Raw genomic sequence first — 21097 nt, forward strand, 5'->3', positions numbered from 1 at the left:
CGTTTGAGCAGCTTCCCTCCTTTAGCTCTCTGGGGAGAGCAGCTAATGAGAGCCCCTCCTCACAGGGAGAATTGCTGATCTCATTTGCCCCACTGTCCATCTGGAGTCACTTCTTGTCTTTACATACAGTGACTCTGGATTAACAATGGTCTCAATGAAACCAGAGTTCAGAAAGAATGAGTCCAGAACGCTATGGAAGGGACCATTGTGCGGCAGTGCTGACCCCCCTCCCACCTCCCTCATCCCCCAGATCTAGGACAAGGACTGGGGGGCACAAATTTTCCAAATGGAACCAAAAGTTTCTGCAGTTTTCAAAAGAGGAGAAAAGCAAAATCTGTGATTTCAAAGTCACAGTGTCTGATAATTGGACAGAAAGTTATCACAGTGACAGGGCCTGTGACTGGGGAATCCCAGGCAGTGCTTGGAGCCAGGACTCTGACACAAGTTGATCAGAGAGAAGGATCATGGTTAGTAGCAGCCCCCAGACACTCCCCAATACCCAGACCCCACAGCCAGGGGCAACAGACACCCCCTAGCCAGGGTCCCACCAGATATTCCCTGGGACGCAGCCCCCAGAGTCCCCAGCCAGGGACCCCAGATACCCCCCAAAGCCCCACCAGCCAGGGAATCCCCACCAGACCATGACTGTCAGGTTGGGAATCCCAAAGGGTTCCCCCCACCAAGAGCCCCCAGCAGCCAGGGACACCCCACCAGGAACTCAGTCCCTCACTGCCTGCCTAGGACACCCCCCTGATTTCCAGCAGGATCTGCCATGTCGTTTGTCTGGGACCCCCTCCTCTGCCCTGATGCTTTTCAGTGGGACCCTTCACTTTGCTTGCCTGGCATCCCCTGAGCTAGTGCCAGAGCTCCGCTCCCTCCCCCCCACCCCTGTGCACTGGGCACGGCAGCGATCCCAGGAGTCTGCGGGGGAAGCCCAGACAGAGCCCCTGGCACAGCACCAGGCTCCCTCTAACCCCCTGCCCCACCCTCAAGAGATGCCCAACCCCACTGTTCTGCAGCCAACAGCGACACCCACCTCCAGGACCCAAAGCCTCAGGGCTGGGCACATCAGAACCAACCCCCCCAAACCTCCAGAACCCACCAATTTGATTAGGGTCCTACCTGCCCAGTCACCTAAACAACTCCCACTAGCACAACACCCCTTCAGCTCCAGCTGAAATCTCCCCACACAGACACCCCTTCCCCCAGTGCAACACTGTTACCTGACAGTGCCTGAGAAGGGGATAGAAAGTGACCACCGCCCCCTGCTGGCCAGTCACACAGGCAGAGGGAGCCCTGGGGGATGCTTCTTTAACAGGAGAATGGAAAACCTGGAGGGACAAAATAGGTAAGAAATGTCCATGGCCTGTCACTAGCAAATAATGGCCACCATGGATCCACCCCAGAGGTGGCTGCATCTCGGTGAGGGAATCAATCCCTCACCGAGGCCATTTGCCATAGGGTTTGGGATACTTCTGGACCCACACTGCACTGAGTGACCTCCTCATCCCGTGACAGCTGGAGAAAAGAAAAGGGCCCAGCCAACTCTCCTGCTACCAGCTGGGAACCACTGACCCCCAAACAGGAGGAGGCCTCTGGCTTTGATGGGTATTAAATATATCTGCCTGGTCTCTTTCATCAGTGAACATTTAACAGAGATAAAGGGGGGGGGGGGGGAATGATTCGCAAAGGAGTCGGGAAAGATGATCTCTGGGAAATTTAACCCGCTGCGACCTCCTGGATGGAGAAAGACTCAGGGCAACAGGCTCCCTCCAAAGAAGGAGAAGTTGCTGGGATTTAGGAACACGGGGAACAGCGCCGAACATGAAAGGATTTTTAAATGACATTTAATAATAACATAGAAATGAAAGATAAAGGCTGGAAATCTGAGAGATTTTATATCAGTTGTTGATTAGGGGAGACGGGAGAGCTGATCATTGGAGGGGAAAGGGGGGAAATCGCCCCAGATTTTATAGCCCCGGGTGAGACACTGAGCGAGAAAAGGGGCAGAACTGGAGAGAATTTGTATCGGGGGCGAGAGGCAAGTGGCACCAACAGGGACAGGATCCAATTAACCCCCCTCCCCCCTTCACCCGCCCGCCACTCCCCCCCCCGCGGGAATTTCCTGGCTGCCCAGAGACAGTTCAAACCCCCCCCCCCCGCGTCCCACTGACCTTCCCACCCAACTCCGGCTTCTCCCCTCCCTGCCTGACACCCCCATCTCCCCCACACCACAGGATCCCCTGCCAGGCCCCAGTCTCTGCCCCCAAATCCCACTGGGGCTGAGGCAGCTCTGAGGCTTCTCCCAGGTTCCCTGGGGCAGAGTCACTTTCCTGCCCAGCCCCAGTGCCCCCCCCCCCCCGGGGTCTCTCACTCCCCGGGGGCTCCGGGCGGGGCCCAGCTGGAGAAACCCCCCCCCGGCCGGGCCCCCCCGCACAACCCCGCCCCCCCCCGGGGAGCAGCAGCGGCTCAGCCCGGGCTCGGCTCACGCGGAGGCGGCAGCAGCACCTTTGTTCTCCCGCCCGCAGCGGGGCTTACACGGAGCATGCGCAGTAACAGCTGCTGAAACCCTCCGTTCCCTGGACAGCAGAGAGAGCGGAAGCGGCCCCGGGGCAGGCTGGGAGATGTAGTTCCTGACCCTCCCCGGAGCGGAAGTGACGTCGACGGGGGAACCGGAGCCGGGCTGCGAAAGAGCGTTGGCTCTGCCTGGCTCGCGCTGGGCCGTTGGAGCCTCTCCCGGGCCGGAGAAGGGTTGGGGCCGTTGGAGCTCTGGGCATGCGCAGATCGCGGCGGGAGAGCCCTTCATTAACCGTGGCCCGGGGGGGGGGGTGACCCCCGAGGAGCGGGGAGAGAAAGGGGGCTGAGATCCTCGGATTTACCGCTGCCCCCTCCCGTGGGGACCCCTCCTCCCCGTCCTGCCCCCTTTCTCCCTAGAGAGCCACGAGCAGCGCCAGGGTGACCCCTCCCCAACCCCTGAGAAGTTCCCTGTCCCCCGATTGTGCCCCATTTTCTCTCCCCTTCGCCAGTGGCCAGTTCAGGTCTCAGGTTTGGGGGGTTTCCCCCATTTCCACCTGCAGGGATTTGTCCTTGTGCGGGTGGGAAATGGTTCCCCCGAGGGATTCCTGAGCTGGGCAGAGGGTGAATGGGCAGAGGCTGGGGGGGCCCTGAGACAGGGACACCTCTGGGCTGCGCTGGGGGCCACTCTGCTGGCACCGGGGCCTGGGAAGGGCCCGGGAGGGGTGGGAGGAGCAAGTGTCCCCCATGGAGACGCCCAGCCCCAGGTTTCCCAGTCCCAGCTACTTCCCCTCCCCCACCCTGCCCAACCCAGCAGCCCCCCCCCCCGCACTGCTAGTCACTTTCCCAGACCCCACTGCCAGCCCCTCCCCACTGATAGTCACTTTGTGACTCCAGCCCCACTCCTGTCCCCTGTGAGTGTGAGGCAAGAAGAATCTGTCCCATTCTGTTGTTGATTCAATATCCTTGTATAATTCCCTCCAATTTCCCCTCCTTTCTCTTGAATGGTGACATAAAATCTCCCCACAGTGACACCTCTGGGCTCTCATTGGGGCTGTGGGGGTGTCTGGGGACCCTGCCTGTGGGGTCTGGGTACTGGGGGGTGTCTGGGGGCTGCTAATAACCATGATCCTTCTCCCTGATCAGTTTGTGCCAGAGTCCTGGCTCCAAGCACTGCCCGACATTCCCTGGCCACATGCCCTGTCACTGTGATAACTTTCTAGCCACTTATCAGACACTGTGAGCTGAAATCACTGATTTTTAAATTTCTCCCCTCTTGAAAACTGCAGAAACTTCCAGTTCCATTGGAAATATTCATCCCCCTCCACCCCCCAAATCCTTATCCTAGATCTGGGGGATGAGGGAGGTGGGAGGGGGGTCAGCACTGCTGCACAATGGTCTCTTCCACAGTATTCTGGACTCATTCTTTCTGAACTCTGGTTTCATTGAGACCAATGTTAATCCAGAGTCACTGTATGGAAAGACAAGGAGTGACTCCGGATTGACAGTGGGGCAAATGAGATCAGCAATTCTCCCTGTGAGGAGGGGCTCTCATTAACTGCTCTCCAAAGAGAGCTAAAGGAGGGAAGCTGCTCAAATGCTCTGTCCCTCTCTGCTCAGGATACTGGGGTTCAGCTTCCTGGGTCAGATGCTGCAGCCTCCATTGTGATCGGGGAGACCAGGCTTGGCAGCTGCTGCTCCCCCAGTGGGGTTCTGTGCTGGGAAGTGATCTTAATTAAAGCTGCTTCTCTGCCCGGCCCAGGGGATGACTTTCTCCAGCTGGTCCTAGCCCCCTAGGGCAGCCCTGGGTCCTGTTAATACTAAATTCTGAGCCAGAGTCTCCAGGTAACTGAAAGACCTCAGGGAAAGTGCTGGGGACTGGCAAGAAAGTGACTCTGCACAAACAGCCCCTCCTCATTTCTCCTCCCAGTAGCAATTGCCAGGAGAAAATCCAGCCCTGGGAGAGCAAAGCCCCCAGGAATGGGACTGTCCCAGCCAGAGGGGCAGGGAGAGAGGACAGGGGAAGGAGAGTCTGAAAGGGGCAGTGGGATAAATGAGGGGGGAGAGATTTCCAGCTCTCTAATCCACCCAGACACATGTATTGCTGCATCCCTGGGCAGAACCACTTTCCAGTGAACAAAACAAGGATCAGAGAGGGGAAAAGCCATTTCCTGACTCCATATTCGCCCTGCTGGGGTGTGGCTGCCGTGGGGTCAGTGTCCCTGGGAATCCCCCACAGTGACTCCTTTGGTTCTGCTCTTTTCTAGCCTTCTGTTCAAAGACTTGTTACAGGGTGAGGGGAGGGAGAAGGGAGGTTAAAAATCTCTCTGTGGGCTTAACCTGGCAGGAGGGGCCAGGTCTACACTGTAATAAAGAGATCAGGCATTTTCCCAGGATGGCAGAATCTAGGATGTCTGTCATGATGTGAAATTAACTAAAGCCTGTTCTGAAACCCCCACAACTGCCCTTCTCACCCAGACAGGCTGCAGAATGATGTCCATGTTTCACTCCAGCTCATCCCATCCTCTCATGGGAGAGGGAAGAGAAATGGCTGCAGAGGAGCCTATTCAGGTAGAGATTATCGGGGGGTTGTTGGTAAATTCCTGCTGGAGGAGAGGGACAGCAAATACACCGGAGATGGAAAGGGTTGTGCAGTCTGGTTTGGAGGTTGGAGCGGCGCAGGAAATGCACAGGGTGGAAAAGGGAGGAGGACAGAGTGTGGCAAACCTGCTGGGAGTTGTTTATTAAGTGCCCTAGATTCTAGGAACAGACCAATGAGATTAGGAGGTGGAAATGCCCTAATTTGTGAAACAGAAAATAACCCTCCTACATGGGGCTAGGAAAGCTGACCAGACTCCCAGTGCTGGAGCCTGACCTGACTGACCTGCGGCTGCTGTGAGATATGAAAGGGGCACCCAGCAGTGAGGTTTAGGGGAGATGCCCCTCCCTTCACATCCAGCTCCTCACAAGGTGGAGGGTGTTGGGTTTCCGACCACGGAGAGCTCCCTGGTCCCTGCTAGGAGCTCCATCTCCTGTATCAGTCTGTGGCTAGTAGGTGTGTGATGGCTCTGCTGGGAGAGAGGAGGGGCTCCCTCTTCGTCCCCTCACCTTGGTGTTTCCAGGATGCTCTGAATGGGGTGGAGGTGGGACTCTGTTGACTGTGATCCACCCAGAGCTTCCATTTGTTTGGCTCCTCTCCTCCACGAATAGTGGGAGTGTGAGTGGGGCAACAGGTACTGAATGTTGGACTCCTGCTCTTTCAGGGGCTGGTGACCTTCGAGGATGTTGCTGTGTATTTCACCAGGAACGAGTGGGCTCTGCTGGACCCTACTCAGCGAGCCCTCTACAGAGACGTCATGCAGGAGAACTATGAGAATGTGACCTCGCTGGGTAAGGGTTCCTGTCCCCTCAGTTCTTGGAAGGGGAAATGAAGAGAGAAAGTTCACGCCAGCCCCACAATGCCACCTCTACTCTGCCCTGTTTCTGCATCACCCCAATATGCCAGTGACACACATACTGCCACAGACCCTCCTGCTGCAGAACACTTTGGGAACAGAGCACAGGAGCAGTATCACAGTGTCAAATATCTCCTATTTGCTCCAGTAAACTTCTTTGAGATGGGGTGACCACATCATAGACTTTAAGGTCAGAAGGGACCATTATGATCATCTAGTCTGACCTCCTGCACAATGCAGGCCACAGAATCTTACCTATCCACTTCTATAACAAACTCCTAACCTATGTCTGAGTTATTGAAGTCTTCAAATTGTGGTTTGAAGACCTCAAGCTGCAGAGAATCCTCCAACAAGTGACCTGTGCCCCACACTGCAGAGGAAGGCGAAAACCTCCAGGGCCTCTGCCAATCTGCCCTGGAGGAAAATTCCTTCCCGACCCCAAATATGGCGATCAGTTAAACCCTGAGCATGTGGGCAAGACTCACCTGCCAGCACCCAGGAAAGAATTCTCTGCAGTAACTCAGATCCCATCCCATCTAACATCCCATCACAGACCACTGGGCATACTTACCTGCTGATAATCAAAGATCAATTGCCAAAATGAATTGCCAAAATTAGGCTATCCCATCATACCATCCCTTCCATAAACTTATCAAGCTTAGTCTTAAAGCCAGATATGTCTTTTGCCCCACTACTCCCTTGGAAGGCTGTTCCAGAACTTCACTCCTCTAATGGTTAGAAACCTTCGTCTGATTTCAAGTCTAAACTTCCTAGTGTCCAATTTATACCCATTTGTTCTTGTGTCCACATTGGTACTAAGCTTAAATAATTCCTCTCCCTCCCTCCCTAATATTAATCCCTCTGATATATTTATAAAGAGCAATCATATCCCCCCTCAACCTTCTTTTGGTTAGGCTAAACAAGCCAAGCTCTTTGAGTCTCCTTTCATATGACAGGTTTTCCATTCCTCGAATCATCCTAGTAGCCCGTCTCTGAACCTGTTCCAGTTTGAATTCATCCTTCTTAAACATGGGAGACCAGAACTACACACATTATTCCAGATGAGGTCTCACCAGTGTCTTATATAACGGTACTAACACCTCCTTATCTTTGCTGGAAATACCTCGCCTGATGCATCCTAAAACTGCATTAGCTTTTTTAACAGCCATATCACATCATGATCATCCTGTGATCAACCAATACTCCGAGGTCCTTCTCCTCCTCTGTTACTTCCAACTGATATATCTCCAATTTATAACTAAAATTCTTATTATTAATCCCTAAATGCATGACCTTGCACTTTTCACTATTACTCCAGTTTACAAGGTCAACCAGATCTTCCTGTATGAGATTCCGGTCCTTCTCTGTGTTAGCAATACCTCCCAGCTTTGTGTCATCCGCAAACTTTATTAGCACATTCCTGCTTTTTGTGCCAAGGTCAATAATAAAAAGGTTAAATAAGATTGGTCCCAAAATGGATCCCTGAGGAACTCCACTAGTAACCTCCTTCCAGCCTGACAGTTCACCCTTCAGTACGACCCGTTGTAGTCTCCCCTTTTACCAGTTCCTTATCCGGCTTTCAATTTTCATATTGATCCCCACCTTTTCCAATTTAACTAATAATTCCCCATGTGGAACTGTGTCAAATGCCGTACTGAAATCAAGGTAAATTAGATCCACTGCATTTCCTTTGTCTAAATAATCTGTTACCTTCTCAAAGAAGGAGATCAGGTTGGTTTGGCACGATCTACCTTTTGTGAAACCATGTTGTATTTTGTCCCAATTACCATTGACCTCAATGTCCTTAATTACTTTCTCCTTCAAATTTTTTTCCAAGACCTTACATACTACAGGTGTCAAACTAACAGGCCTATAGTTACTCGGATCACTTTTTTTCCCTTTCTTTAAAATAGGAACTATGTTAGCAATTCTCCAGTCATACGGTACAACCCCTGAGTTTACTGATTCATTAAAAATTCTTGCTAATGGGCTTACAATTTCATGTGCCAGTTCCTTTAATATTCTTGGATGAAGATTATCTGGGCCCTCCGATTGTCCCATTAAGCTGTTCGAGTTTGGCTTCTTCCTCAGATGTGGTAATATCTACCTCCATATCCTCATTCCCATTTGTCATCCTTCCATTATCCCTAAGCTCCTCATTAGCCTTATTAAAGACTGAGGCAAAGTATTTATTTAGATATTGGGCCATGCCACGCCATGTAGATTGCCACGGACTCGCAGGGGCGAAAGAAAATGCAGGCCTGTTATTTACCAGGCTGCACGTGGCAACAGACTATATTGGTAAGGGATGCAAGGAGAGTGTGGGTCACGATGCAAACTGCAGACACACACACACACATGACATACAGAACAAACTTACAATTAAAAACAAATGGCGCCAAAATTCTATTCATATTTATACAAAATAACACAACCAAAAATAAAAAGTAAAAGGGTTAAACATTTGAGTAAACAAATTATTACCTTATTTAAAACTTGTAGCATAAATTTGATACAATACATTTGGCAAATACCAATACACCTTTATTAATTCGGTAACAAGGAATTTTGCATTACTTTATATTTAACATTATTTTAAAACTCTGCTATATGGAAATAAGAAAAGCCCATGTTACAAATATTAGTTAGTGGTTAGAATAAGAAGCAAAGAGTGCACTTCTGTTGCTTGGCAACCATATCTTCAAGAAAGTTAGGAATAATTCCAGCTGTTGCATTCCTGAAGGGTTAAAATAATTAATTTACTGTATTTAAAGTTTTTACCTTGTTTTCTTTTTGTTTCTTGTTTTGTTCCGTTTTCAATTGCTTTATTTTTTTGGAGGTTTCTGTAAAAACTATAACTTTTAACTTTTAAAACAAAAAGAGAGACGAAGTGAGGAGAGGCGGAGGAGGGGAAGGGGTGGGGGTGAAGAGCAACCTAGGAAGGTAGCGAGACCTGAGCCAAGAAAGATTAACTCCATCAAGGTTAGTTATTGCAATAGGTAAAGCTTCTGCTACAGTTTTAGATTCAGTAAATTCTGGGGCTGTTGGCAGAGCTGGATACAGAGGAGTTTTAGGAGCTTTATATGGGGGTGGCAAAATTTTCTGAGAGGGACTTGGCGGGGGGGGGGGGGGTGATGGGCTCTACCTTTTCTGTCTTCTCCTCATTATCATCTTTAGGAGAGCCTGGGGCTGCCTGTTTAGCTGCAAACATTGTGCCCCCGTGGAGGACAGAGCACAGATCAAGGGCCTTGCATATCATGCTAAACAGGACGGTGGAAACAGCCTCAGAGTATCTGCCAGGGTTAAAGGCACAGTATAGCCTTTTAGAGTTTTGCCCGAGCCAAGGGAACAGATCCATTCTATTTTTGGATTAGTCGAATTTTGGCTAGTAAAAAGGTGAAACTGCAAATATTGGAACTGTTCAGTTTCATAATCTGCGCGGTCTGCAGCATGCCACGGGCATGGCCCAACTCCCTTGCATCCTGTTCGTGACGCCATGTGGATTGCCACGGACTCGCAGGGGCGAAAGAAAATGCAGGCCTGTTATTTACCAGGCTGCACGTGGCAACAGACTATATTGGTAAGGGATGCAAGGAGAGTGTGGGTCACGATGCAAACTGCAGACACACACACACACACTAAACTTAATCAATTTAAAAGTTTTATTGGGGATAATTACAAGGGGTAAGGGAGCAGCGTATGATTAGCTAATAGAGTTAATGAAACTTAAAACACACAATGACTAGAATATCTACTAACAATATTTATAAACAAAGATGCAGCATTTAGTAATAACTGATACTTACAAATACAAACCAACGCATAACGACCGGCAAACGTAGAAGCTCTATTTGAAACACGTGAGCTGAGAGAGAGGCTTCGAGGTGATCAGGCTCGGTTACAGGTATACACAGGACACACGGGTATACACAGGATACACGGGTATACACAGAATACACGGGTATACACAGGATTCGTTTTCTTTCTCCTCTCCCTGCCTGCACATGGCAGGCAGGCCATAAAGTACCCACAATGACATCATAGAAGTGTCATAGGGGACGGGGCCCAAAACCTGTTTGTGTTTGTTTCTGATTGGCACAAGCGAAGTTAACACCATGTAGGGGAGCAGGTGCCTTAAAGTCTGGCTTCGCCCCCAAAAGGTGAGGAAATGCATATTGTCTTAGAATGTGTTTAACACTGAATGACAAACGAAGAGGCCAGGGCAATACTGGTATGGCAAGTTCTACAGGATGCAGACAGGAACTCATCTCAACAATATCTACCTCCATATCCTCATTCCCATTTGTCATCCTTCCATTATCCCTAAGCTCCTCATTAGCCTTATTAAAGACTGAGGCAAAGTATTTATTTAGATATTGGGCCATGCCTAGATTATCCTTAACCTCCATTCCATCCTCAGTGTTTAGTGGTCCCACTTCTTCTTTCTTTGTTTTCTTATTATTTATATGGCTATAGAACCTTTTACTATTGGTTTTAATTCCCTTTGCAAGGCCCAACTCTACATGGCTTTTGTCCTTTCTCACTTTATCCCTACACGTTCTGACCTCAATAAGGTAGATTTCCTTGCTAATCCTGCCCATCTTCTACTCCTTGTAGGCTTTCTGCTTTTTCTTAATCACCTCTCTGAGATGCTTGCTCATCCACCTTGGTCTACAACTCCTGTCTGTGATTTTTTCCCCCTTTCTTGGGAAGCAGGCTTCTGATAGTTTCTGCAGCTTTGACTTAAAGTAATTCCAGGCCTCCTCCGCCTTTAGATCCACAAGTTCTTCAATCCAATCCACTTTCCTAACTAATTTCCTTAATTCTTTAAAGTTAGTCCTTTTGAAATCAAACACCCTAGTCCCAGATCTATTTTTGTTTATCCTTCCATCTAGTTTGAACTGAATTAGCTCATGATCACGCGAACCAAGGTTGTCCCTACAACCATTTCTTCTATGAGGTCCTCACTACTCACCAAAACCAAATCTAAAATGGCATCCCCTCTTGTTGGTTCTTCAACTGTGTGGTGAAGAAATCCATCAGCTATCACATCCAGAAAAATCTGAGCCCTATTATTGTTACTAGCCCTTGTCCTCCAGTCTATATCTGGGAAGTTAAAGTCTCCCATGACCACACAATTCCCATTAGTGTTTACTTCATTAAAAACATTAAAGAGGTCTCTATCCATATCCAAATCAGATCCTGGTGGTCTGTAGCACACCCCAAGCACTATCTCAGGGGAGGCTCTAGTAGCTTTCTTTCCCAGTGTGATTTTTGCCCAGATAGACTCTGTCTTATCCATTCCATCACTTCTTATTTCTTTACAGTTAACTTCATCATTGATATACAATGCTACTCCACCACCTTTGCCTTTATTTCTGTCTTTCCTAAACAGCACATACCCTTCAATACCTGTACTCCAGTCATGATCTATTATTCCACCATGTTTCTGTTATCCCTATAATATCCGGTTTCACTTCCTGCACCAGTAGCTCTAGTTCCTCCGTTTTGTTACCTAGGCTCCTCGCATTAGTGTACAGACATCTTAATTCCTGCTGTTTGGCTTCACTGACATTCTTTCCCCGGGGGTTAGGCACAGACATTCTACCACCAGCATCACCTATTAGACTGGTATCTACACTACCCTTCCTCCTTATGTCCATTCTTCTGCCCACGGCTGTATCCTCTCTTACTTTGTTTTCTTCCCTCTCAATGTTAAATTCCGGCGTGGAGATTACCTGGACATCTCCCCCAAATTCCTAGTTTAAAGCTCTCTTAATCAGTTGTGCCAGCCTCCATCCTAGAAGTCTATTTCCCTCCTTACTCAGGTGGAGTCCATCCTGAGAGAACAGTCCTCTGTCCATGAATGCTTCCCAGTGGCTGTACATCCCAAAGCCCTCCTCATAGCACCACTGCCTGAGCCATCTGTTGGTTGCCATAATCTTTTCACACCTTTGTTGTCCTTCTCTGGGAACCGGCAGAATCCCACTGAAGATCACTTGAGCCTCGATTTCCTTAAGCGTCTTCCCCAGCCTGGCATAGTCTCCCTTGATACATTCCAGCGAGAATCTAGCCGTACCACTTGTTCCCACATGAAGGACAATCAACAGATTCTTTCCCGCTCCCGTTAGGATCCTTTTCAGCCTCAGGTCCACATCCCATATCTTAGCACCTGGCAGACAGCACACCCTTCTGTTCTCCGGATCACCTCTAGTTACAGGCCTGTCTATTCTTCTCAGTCAGGAGTCCCCAATCACGTAGACCTGCCTTTTCCTGGTGACAGTGTGATTCTCCGGTCTATCCCCTGCTCCCACTGGCTGCAAGTCCTCTCGATTCCTATTCACCCTTGCAATCCTCCGCAACCCTTCCCGTATCCTCCTGGGGCTCATATTTGGTGTTGTCTCCATTGACTCTTCCCCTCTTCCTGTAGGACTAGCAGCTCTTCTCTTTTTCCTTGCCCTCTCACCTTCAGTGACCACCTGCTGTGTCCCTTCTTCATTTTCCAACTCTGCAAACCTGTCCCTGAGCTCTATTTCTCCTTCACTGGCCTGTCTTTTCCTCTGCCTGGTTCTCTTAGTCACATGCTTCCACCGTCCACTTTCCTCACCCAGCAGTCTCCCCTCAGAGTTCTTTGGTCCTGCTTCCATCTGCAAGTCTGAGCTTATCCCTTCAGCCTCCTCATGTCTTTGCTCCATCATCGGCTCGAACCGCCTTCTAAACTTGACCAGAGTTTCCACCTGCATTGGCCTGCTAAACCCAGGGTTGTGAGTTCAATCCTTGAGGAGGCCACTTACGGATCTGGGGCAAAAATTGGTCCTGCTAATGAAGGCAGGGGGCTGGACTTGATGACCTTTCAAGGTCCCTTCCAGTTCTAGGAGATTGGTATATCTCCAATTATTACCTTTATTACCTATTAGCTTTATCAGCTCTATCAGGTGGCACTTCATGCAGACAAAACTCTTTTCAGGTACCCCCTCCAGGATCGTATACATGCCGCAGCTTCCACATCCAGTCATCCTCATTGTGTCTTTCCCTGCTGCCTCTGTATCGGTCATAGCCTTCCCACCTAAAATGTGTTAGTCCAAGAAACACAAAACAAAACAAACCCCCAAAAGGCACCAGAACACTGGCAGACCACCACCCACTCCCTTCACTAGCCTGTCAGTTCCTCTGCCTAGGTCTCTTAGTCTCCCAAGTAAACTCCCTCTGAAACTCCCCTGTTTACAGCTCTGTTTGCTGGCTGCTGTGCCGCTGCAGCTGTCTATGCATCTGCACACAGTGTTCGAGATGTGGGCGTACCATGGATTTATATACAGGCAATATAATATTTTCTGTCTTTTTATCTATCCCTTTCTTAATGATTCCCAACATTCTGTTCGCTTTTTTCACTGCCGCTGCACATTGAGTGGATGTTTTCAGAGAACTATCCACAGTGACTCCAAGATCCGTCTCTTGAGTGGAAACAACTAATTTAGACCCCGTCATTCTGTATGTATAGTTGGGATTATGTTTTCCAATGGGCTGCAATATGTGCTATCCTGTCATCTAGTACTGCTGAGATCCTGCATTCAGTGATATCCCTGCCCTTCCTGTTCCCTTTCTCCACTGAACCCCACCAGCCCATGCTTCCTGTTCCCAGCTTCCCCAGGACTCTTCCATTGTCTCTGTCTCTGGACCTCTCTGTGAGCAAGAAGCAGCGCCGGGGAGACTTGCCCTTTCTCTGGAGTCTTTGATTTCTGGGACATGGATTTACTTTCTCTGTGTTGTAGGAGACTCTTTGAAATTGAGTGTCTGTGACATTAAGCACAGTGCAACCTGGACTGTTGAACAGCTGTGTCCCCTCAGTTCCCCAGGCTGGGGTGCCTTTTACACTGCTCTACTGTGAGAGCAGCCACTCCTGGGCAGTTCACACGCAGTCTCCAGCATGTAACTCGCTCGCAGCTACACAGTATTGAGTGCTGCTAGTCAGTGACTCACGAGTTACAGTGCAGCACAGGAGAACCCCAGAAAATGCTCTGCTCCCAGACTTCCCCCAGAAATGTGCATCTTTCGCTGTCCAGCACACTACTGAACAATGGGAGCTCATATGAAGTCTGTCATTTCATCAGTGGAAAATGACATGCGCCAGCCTTGTTATCCCAGATGGAGTTTCCAACACACTTTAATCCAACCACACTGGTTACATAAAGAATAAAATAAGATTGTTAACTATCAAAAAAATATTTTAAGATACAGATAATGAGGCATAAAGCTCAGAATTGTTTACAAAAGAAATACAAAGATAAAACACAAACTAACATCTAAGTTAACCAGCTGAAACGGATTCAAGGCAAATGTTTCTCTCACCATGTGCTGAGACAGGCTGGTTTTCCTTTCAGCCAGGACTCCCCCTAACCTGCCCCTGCCTCCCACGTTCAGCTCTTCAGGAGTTGTCATGAGCAGAGGGAAAGGGGAGAGAGAGAGTCTCAAGCATTTTCCTCACCTCTTTTTATAAATCAGTCCTTTGTACTAGAAACAACTTCAGTTCTCAGCTGAGTCATGGTGCCAGGCTGTCTGTCGGAGATATGAGAATTGGGAGGGAAAGTCTACAGAAAGAGCTTTGGTCAAGTTAGAAGGCCTGAAGTATTAGCTGAGCTTGCTTCTCTGTGTAAAGGGCATAGAAAGGCAAAGTGGAATGGAAAATCCCCCAGATTGGGGAACTAATGGCTTTGTGTGCATAAGGGGCCTAAGTAGGTGTAGTGGAAAGTCCCCAAACACACTGATTTGCAGTAACTGAGCTTGTGAAACATAACCACAGTGGAAGTGTTAGAAAAGTCAAACCACGAACTAGACTAGGAATAACAATAACAGGAAAGGCCGAATATGGAAAACTGCTTGTTCAGCTTGCTTTTGACCTGCATCATATTTTGCAATATATTCCAAATAAGGTAATTAATGTGCAATGTATGTGCCATTGATTGTGGTTTTAAGCTTTAAAAGGCTTGTGTGGTTTTTAGCTCAGGGGGACAGTATTCCAATAGCTGTCGCCCCCTGCGCACGTTTAACCAAGAAAAGAGCCTCAGGCTGAGCTGATTCAAAATCAATCGTGTGGTTGTTTTCCACAACAGCTTCAAGAGGTCCCTGTGATGGAATGTAAATGTCATCTTGACACCTTCCCCCTGCAGGAGAATGGCTGTTCGACCAGCTGTTTGCCTTGCTGTCTCTGAGGAACTGCTCTGTGGGTGTTCCCCAGAATTGTAACTTTTTCCGTAATCTCATACTGTAAAATCTCATAACTTTACATACAGTGTTACTACACATTTTAACAGGAGGGTAATATTCAGTAGATTATGCATTTTCAAATGATACCTCACAAGCCATACTGTGTACAAAATTGATCATAATTTTCTAGAAGAGTGAACATAGGGGTATAGACTGACACAGTGTCTGTGTGTGTGTTCCCAGCAGATATGTGGGTATTTCAGTCCCTCATAAGCATAGTGTTCGGCATCTTCAAGGACCTGGGGAACTAGTCCTGGAAATTCACTGGTTTACCAAGTGTGACACTGTATGGAATTGTGAGACACTTTGGTATTAATAATAAAATAATATAATCTTATCAAATTAAAATGAATCATGCTAGATATGCCATGTAAGGTGTCAGGGGAAATGTTATGATTTTCCACGTATGATAATTTTGTTTCTATGTCTGTATCACCTTTGTATTGTGAGTTATAGATATGTAGGGTATATCTGTATTTCCAGACTTGTGCAGTGTTTCTGGGTGACACCCCCAGACATATTGACATCAACACTGCCTAGCCTGTTTGATGGCCCATTGAGGGTCATCAGCTGTACAATGAGCCCATGGAAAGGACCAAGGGGATACACCTATTGAGTCAGCAAGACATGCTGGGGTATGCCTGTCTACTGAGAACTCCAAGGCTTTTCCATGCCATGTGCTGTGAATCTTGTGTTTGGGACACAGGAAGTACAAGCCACATAGCAAAAGAAATATAAAGGGCAGCTGCATCATCTCCATTTTGTCTTCAATCCCCTTTCCTGCCTCTGGAGAAACTTCTCTACAAACTGAACCCTGGAACAAAGGACTGAATGATCCATCCAAGCTGTGGATGTGTTCCAGGCAGATTTTCACACCAATACTGCAACTCACCAATACTGCTAAGAACCTGATATATCCATTTTGGAATGTATCTGACTGCTTTCCCATTTAACTTTCTTTCTTTCTTTCTTTCTTTTGTTTAAACCTTTAGTTTAGATGCTAAGGATTGGCTGGCAGTATGGTATTTTGGGTAAGATCCAAACCTATACTGACCTGGTAACGTGGCTGACCTTTGGGGTCAGAAGATCATTTTGTTTATGTGAGCAGAGTTTTGAAATAACCTCTCACTGTACTGGACCTAAGTGCTCATTAGGAGTCAGAGAACTGGGATGCAATAAAGGGGGCCGTGTGATTTCTTTTTTCAGCTTCTCGATAACCCAAGTGGGTGATCCCTTTTTCAGCCTGCTCTGATCTTGGCATTTTCAGTGAGACCTGCCTCTGGCCCACCAGGTCACACTAAGCACTGAAGTTAAATTAATAGAATGTTTTTTATGACAAAGTCTTATGAAATCAACTGAATTCCTTTTTTCTTTCATCTGAGCAGGGTTTCCTGTTACCCAGCCTGATGTGATCTCCCAGCTGGAACAAGGGGAAGAGCCATGGGTCCCAGACCTCCAGGGTTCAGAGGAAAGAGAGATCCTGAGAGCTCCCCGCACAGGTGAGGAAACATTAAACCACCTCAGAATCTGTAACTGCCTGAAGGAAACATCTGGGATGCCCAACAAAGCCCTTGGGAGGTCTCTCAGTTCATTATTGTCCCTAGCAGGGGTCATATCCTCAGGGTAAATATAGCTCATGGCTTCCTATAGATCCTAGCAGACACCAGGCAGTAGCTTCCTCCCTTCCCCCTGCGTATTTGGATGGGATGTGAAGGCTGAATTCATCCCCCTCCTCTCTCTTATTGAGAATCATAGAATCTCAGGGTTGGAAGGGACCTCAGGAGGTCATCTAGTCCAACCCCCTGCTCCAAGCAGGACCAAACCCAACTAAATCATCCCAGCCAGGGCTTTGTCAAGCCTGACCTTAAAAAACCTCTAAGGAAAGAGATTCCACCACCTTCCTAGGGTAACCCATTCCAGTTCTTCACCACCCTACTAGTGAAAAAGTTTTTTCTAATGTCCAACCTAAACCTCCCTCTCTGCAACTTGAGACCATTACTCCTTGTTCTGTCATCTCTACCACTGAGAACAGTCTAGATCCATCCTCCTTCAAACCCCCTTTCAGGTAGTTGAAAGCAGCTATCAAATCCACCTTCATTCTTCTCTTCTGCAGGCTAAACAATCCCAGTTCCCTCAGCCTCTCCTCATAAGTCATGTGCTCCAGCCCCCTAATCATTTTTGTTGCCCTCCGCTGGACTCTCTCCAATTTATCCACATCCTTCTTGTAGTGTGGGGCCCAAAACTGGACATAGTACTCCAAATGAGGCCTCAACAGTGCTGAATAGAGGGGAATGATCACAACCCTCAATCTGCTGGAAATGCCCCTATTTATACAACCCAAAATGCCATTAGCCTTCTTGGCAACAAGGGCACACTGTTGACTCATATTCAGCTTTTCGTCCACCGTAACCCCTAGGTCCTTTTCTGCAGAACTGCTGCCCAGCCATTCGGTCCCTAGTCTGTAGCAGTGCATGGGATTCTTCCGTCCTAAGTGCAGGACTCTGCACTTGTCCTTGTTGAACCTCATCAGATTTCTTTTGGCCCAATCCTCTAATTTGTCTAGGTCCCTCTGTATCCTATCCCTACCCTCCAGCATATCAGCCACTCCTCCCAGTTTAGTGTCATCTGCAAACTTGCTAAGGGTGCAGTCCACACCATCCTCCAGATCGTTAATGAAGATATTGAACAAAACCGGCCCCAGCACCGACCCTTGGGGCACTCCACTTGATACCAGCTGCCAACTAGACATGGAACCATTGATCACTACCCGTTGAGCCCGACCTTCTAGCCAGTTTTCTATCCACCTTACCGTCCATTCATCCAGCCCATACTTCTTTAACTTGCTGGCAAGAATACTGTGGGAGACTGTATCAAAAGCTTTGCTAAAGTCCAGAAATAGCACATCCACTGCTTTCCCCTCATCCATAGAGCTGGTTATCTCATTATAGAAGGCAATTAGGTTAGTCAGGCATGACTTGCCCTTGGTGAATCCATGCTGACTGTTCCTGATCACTTTCCCCTCCTTTAAGTGGTTCAGAATTGATTCCTTGAGGACCTGTTCCATGATTTTTCCAGGGACTGAGGTGAGACTGACCGGCCTGTAGTTCCCTGGATCTTCCTTCTTCCCTTTTTTTAAAGATGGGGCACTACATTAGCTTTTTTCCAGTCATCCGGGACCTCCCCAGATCGCCATGATTTTTCAAAGATAATGGCCAATGGCTCTGCAATCTCATCGGCCAACTCCTTTAGCACCCTCGGATGCAGTGTATCTGGCCCCATGGACTTGTGCTCGTCCAGCTTTTCTAAACAGTCCCGAACTACTTCTTTCTCTACAGAGAGCTGGTCACCTCCTCCCCATACCGTGCTGCAGAGTGCAGCTGTCTGGGAGCTGACCTTGTCTGTGAAGACAGAGGCAAAAAAAGCATTGAGTACACTAGCTTTCTCCACATCCTCTGTCACTAGGTTTCCTCCCTCATTCAGCAAGGGGCCCACACTTTCCTTGACTTTCTTCTTGTTGCTAACATACCTGAAGAAACCCTTCTTGTTACTCCTAACATCTCTGGCTAGCTGCAACTCCAAGTGTGATTTGGCCTTCCTAATTTCACTCCTGCATGCCTGAGCAATACTTTTATACTCCTCCCTGGTTATTTGTCCAATCTTCCACTTCTTATAAGCTGTTTTTTTGTGTTTAAGACGAGCAAGGATTTCACTGTTAAGCCAAGCTGGTCGCCTGCCATATTTACTTTTCTTCCTACACATCAGGATGGTTTGTTCCTGCAACCTCAATAAGGATTCTTTAAAATACAGCCAGCTTTCCTCGACTCCTTTCCCCGTCATATTATTCTCCCAAGGGACCTTGCCCATCAGTTCCCTGAGGGAGTCGAAGTCTGCTTTTCTGAAGTCCAGGGTCTCTGTTCTACTGCTCTCTTTTCTTCCTTGTGTCAGGATCCTGAACTCAACCATCTCATGGTCACTGCCTCCCAGGTTCCCATCCACTATTGCTTCCTCTACTATTTCTTCCCTGTTTGTGAGCAGCAGGTCGAGAAGAGCTTTTCCCCTAGTTGGTTCCTTCAGCACTTGCACCAGGAAATTGTCCCCTACACTTTCTAGAAACTTTCTGGATTGTCTGTGGGAAAAGTTTGGGGGAGTTCAGCTCCTGATTTTTATTTGCCCTCTCCAGCACTTGTTTTGGTTTGGTCTTTCCTGTTCCATCCCTGTTTGAGGTGTCTGTCTCTATCACAGCAGGTGATGCAATGGTCCGTGAGAAAGAGGAGCAGAATTCTCAGCAGGAAAATGTTGAGCAAGTGGATAAACACAGAGCATTATCGCAAAGATCGAAAAGGAATGTGTCCAGAAGTCCTGAGCAGGGAAACTCCTGGGAGATTCAGCACAGACCAGATAGAGAGCAAGAAAACCAGCCAGGGGAGAAATTGGGTAAATTTATTTCCTGTTGGGGAACTCAGAAGGTCCTCATGGAAACCACAACACAACAGGAAATCCTAGGCGAAAGAGAAAAAATACACGCACTGAGTGTGGGCAAAACTTCATTCACGGATCAAGCCTTTCTGTTCATCTGAGAATCCACACAGGGGAGAGGCCCTACAAATGCCCTGAGTGTGGGAAAACCTTCAATCGCAGGTCGCACTTTATTAGGCATAAAACAATCCACAGAGGAGAGAGGCCCTATGAATGCAGTGAATGTGGAAAATGCTTCACTAGCAGCTCAGCCCTTTCTCAACATCAGAGAATCCACACGGGGGAGAGGCCCTATGAATGCCATGAGTGTGGGAAAACCTTCTCTTACAGATCAGGCCTTTCTAGACATCAGAGAATCCACACAGGGGACAGGCCCTACGAATGCAGTGACTGTGGGAAAAGCTTCACTCAAATATCAACCCTTTCTGTTCATCAGAGAATCCACACAGGGGACAGGCCCTATGAATGCAGAGAGTGTGGGAAAAGCTTCACTTACAGCTCAGCCCTTTATGTTCATCAGAGAATCCACACAGATGAGAGGTCCTATGAATGCAGTGAGTGCGGGAAAAGCTTCACTCACAGATCAGCCCTTTCTAGACATCAGAGGATCCACACAGGGGAAAGACCCTACGAGTGCCATGAGTGTGGGAAAACCTTCAGTCGCAGCTCGCACCTTATTAGTCATCAAACAATCCACAGAGGGGAAAGACCCTACGAATGCAGTGAGTGTGGGAAAACCTTCAATCGCAGCTCGCACCTTATTAGACATCAAAGAATTCACACGGGGGAGAGGCCGTATAAATGCTGTGAGTGTGGAAAATGCTTCACTAAGAGTTCAGCCCTTTCTCAGCATCAGAGAATCCACACAGGGGAGAGGCCCTATATATGCCATGAGTGTGGGAAAACCTTCTCTTGGCACTCATCCCATGTTAGCCATCAGAGACTCTGCAAGAGAGATCAACATTGTAAAAATCTCTAGGGCTATCAATACTTTGTTTTTTTAATACTTTTCCTGATTCCCACATAGTAACTTTTAAAGCTCTTTGAACTGTGTGCAGCACCGTTATCCCTCAGCTTGGCCAGATGAGTGGCCCATTTTTGCCTTTTGCAGTTCGCCCTCTTTTGAGATGGACCTATTTGTCCTTTCTATTGTCCCACAAGTAATTGGAGTGTGCCCTTCCTATGAGGAACAGGGGGCATCACGTTTATACCATTCCTCCTATTGCAAAGTGATTGTTAGTCACCAACGATCCAGATTGTATCCTTGCCAGTTGTTCTCATGTTGCTCTGGGTTGTGCTGAAGAGCAGTTATATTGGGAATTTTTCAAATTATATGTAAATGAAGAGGAGCAGGGGCAGGAAAAAAGTATCATTTCAGCTTCTGTGACACT

The 21097-nt window shown here is 48.0% G+C and overlaps 1 pseudogene; it reads left to right on the forward strand.

Annotated features, from left to right (window-relative positions):
• Nucleotides 1–20643, forward strand: part of LOC120381658 — a 236374-nt pseudogene extending 215731 nt beyond the window's left edge.
• The last annotated feature ends 454 nt before the right edge of the window (nucleotides 20644–21097 follow it).

The sequence above is a fragment of the Mauremys reevesii genome, linkage group 14 (assembly GCF_016161935.1).
Source record: "Mauremys reevesii isolate NIE-2019 linkage group 14, ASM1616193v1, whole genome shotgun sequence".
Lineage (NCBI taxonomy): Eukaryota > Metazoa > Chordata > Testudines > Geoemydidae > Mauremys > Mauremys reevesii.